The sequence below is a fragment of the Nyctereutes procyonoides genome, unplaced genomic scaffold (genome assembly GCF_905146905.1).
Source record: "Nyctereutes procyonoides isolate TBG_1078 unplaced genomic scaffold, NYPRO_anot_genome, whole genome shotgun sequence".
In the NCBI taxonomy this organism is placed as follows: Eukaryota; Metazoa; Chordata; class Mammalia; order Carnivora; family Canidae; genus Nyctereutes; species Nyctereutes procyonoides.
The window spans coordinates 22,762,149-22,764,929 of record NW_026575136.1 but is presented as its reverse complement, the minus strand read 5'-3'; the positions used below and the strand labels follow the sequence as shown (position 1 = coordinate 22,764,929).

Genomic DNA, 2,781 nt, shown 5'->3' with positions numbered 1-2,781 from the left:
TTACACTCAATATGGGGCTCGAACTCATGACCCCAAGATCAAGTCTCATACTCTTCTGACTAACCCAGCCAAGTGCCCCTCAATGCAGTCTTAATAAAAATCCCAAGGATGGAGCACCTACTGTGGCTTAGTTGGTTAAGCATCTGCCTTGAGCACAGGTCACAATCCCATGGGATTGAGCCCCGTGTTGGGTTCCCTGCTCAGTGGAGAGCCTGCCCTTCCCTCTCCCTCTGTGCTTGCTCTCTCTTTCCCTCAAGTAAACAAATAAAATATATTTTTTAAAGATTTTATTTATTTATTCATGAGAGACCCAGAGAGAGAGAGGCAGAGACACAGGCAGAGGGAGAAACAGGCTCCCTGCAGGGAGCTCGATGCGGGACTCGATCCTGGGACCTGGGGATCATGCCCTGAGCCAAAGGCAGACACTCAATGGCTGAGCCACCCAGGCATACCCAAATAAAATCTTAAAAAAAAAAAAAAAAAAAAAAAAAAAAACAAGGACATTTTAAAAACAGAAACAGAAAAAACAATCAGAAAATTCATATGGAACCACAAAAGACCCTGAGTAGCCAAAACAATTTTGAGAAAGAAGAACAAAGCTGGAGGTATCACACAGTTTGATTTCAAGCTATATTACAAAGCTATAGTAGTCAAAACAGCATGATACTGGCACAGAAACAGACACACAGACCAATGGGACAGAAGAGAGAACCTAGAAACTCCTGCATGTATGGTCAACTCATCTTTGACCAGGACACTCAGAACACATGATGAGGGGAAGGACGGTGTTGGGAAAACTGGATCTCCACACGCAAAAGAATGAAACTGGACCCTTATCTGTCACTATATACAAAAAGTAACTCAAAAAGGATTAAAGATTTGAATGTAAGATCTGAAATCATAAAACTCCTAGAAGAAAACATAGAGGAAAAACCTCTTGACGTTGATCTGGGCAGTGCTTTTTTGGATATGACACCAGAAGCAAGCATAGGCAACAAAAGTAAAAATATACTAGTAAGACTACATCAAATTAGAAAAGTCTGTCCAGCCACGGAAACAATCAACAGAGTGAAAGGGCAACCTACAAAATGGGAGAAAATATTTGCAAACTATATATAAATTATACCTCAATAAAGGTGGGAAAAATTAAAAAATAATAAAGTACAAAAAAATTGTTTTAAAAAGATAGGCAAGGGATCCATTAACTATTTCATTCTATTTTTAAAGCAGCTTTATGCAAGTATAATTTACATAAAATTGTTTCATTGTTGGTGTACACTTCAATAATTTTTAGCATATCTAAAGTTGTGTAACCATTACTATGATCCAGTTCTAGAGCATGTCCATCATTCTGAAAAGTTCCCTCATGTCCATTTTTTAAGAAAAAGATTTATTTATTTATTTGAGAGAGCGTGCGAGAGAACAAGCAAGCATGCGTGCATGAGCAGCAGAGGTGCAGAGGAAGAGGGAGAGGAAGAGAATCCCAGGCAGACTCCTCGCTGAGTGTAGAGCCTGACATGGGGCTGAGATCCTGACTTGAGCTGAAACCAGCTCAGCCGGCTGAGCCATCCCCAGGTATCCCCTTCATGGCTTTTTCAGCTACACCCTCTCCCACCTCCAGACTTAGAGAACCACTGTTGTTTTTTTGTATCTATAAATTTGCCCCCTTTTTTTGGACATATCATATAAATGGAATAATTCTTTTTTAAAAAAGATTTTATTTATTTATTTACTTATTTATTTAATGGTAAAAAAATTTAAATTTAGATTTATAGCAGGCTGGACTCAATTTAGATGATCCCAATTTTGTTGGCAACATCCAAAGCATCATAGTCAGGAGCCAGTCGAACATATGCTTTCTTCTCTCCATCAGGCCTGATCAAGTGTTGACCTTGGCCACATCAATGTCATAGAGCTTCTTCACAGCCTGTTTGATCTGGTGCTTATTGGCCTTGACATCCACAATGAACACAGTGTGTTGTTGTCTTCTATTTTCTTCATGGCTGACTCGGTAGTCAGGGGGAACTTGATGATGGCATAGTGATCCTTGGGAGTGTTTTTCCTGGGGGTGTTCTTTCGAGGATATTTGGGCTGCCTTCAGAGACACAGGGTCTTGGGTAGTCGGAATGTAGGTGACATATGGATTTTCTTTTGTTGTGACTGTGCACGCCTTTCAGCACCGCTTTCTTAGCTTCCAAAGCCTTTGCTTTGGCTTCGGCTTTGGGAGGGGCAGGGGCTTCCTTCTTCACCTTCAGCGCCATCTTCATGACAAGGAAAATTTTTATTTATTTATTCACAAGAGACACACAAAGAGAGAAGCAGAGACACAGGCAGAGGGAGAAGCAGTCTCCATGCAGGGAGCCTGATGTGGGACTCGATCCTGGGACTCCAGGATCACGCCCTGAGTTGAAGGCAGATGCTCAATCACTGAGCCACCAGGCATCCCATAAATGGAATAACTCAATATGTAGTCCTTTGGGTTTAGCTTCTTTTACTTAGCATAATATTGAGTTTCTTTTAAGTTGTAGCATCTACCAGTTGTCCTTTCTTTTTGTTGTTGAATAGTATTCTACTGTATGTATGGATGTACCATAATTTGTTTTATCCATTCCCTGGTTGACAGGGACTTGGATTGTTTCTAGTTTTTGGAATACAGGATTTTTTGGGACATGTGTTTTCATTTCTCAGAGGTAGATTCCCAGTTGTGTAATTACTGGGTTGTATGGTAAGGATATGTTTAATATTTTAAGAAATTGCCCAACTATTTTCTAAACTGGCTGT

At 40.3% G+C, this 2,781-nt stretch overlaps 1 pseudogene; it reads right to left on the bottom strand.

Annotated features, from left to right (window-relative positions):
* Positions 1 to 1,790: 1,790 nt before the first annotated feature.
* Positions 1,791 to 2,261, bottom strand: LOC129495398 (60S ribosomal protein L23a-like; annotated as a pseudogene).
* Between the last annotated feature and the right edge of the window lie 520 nt (positions 2,262 to 2,781).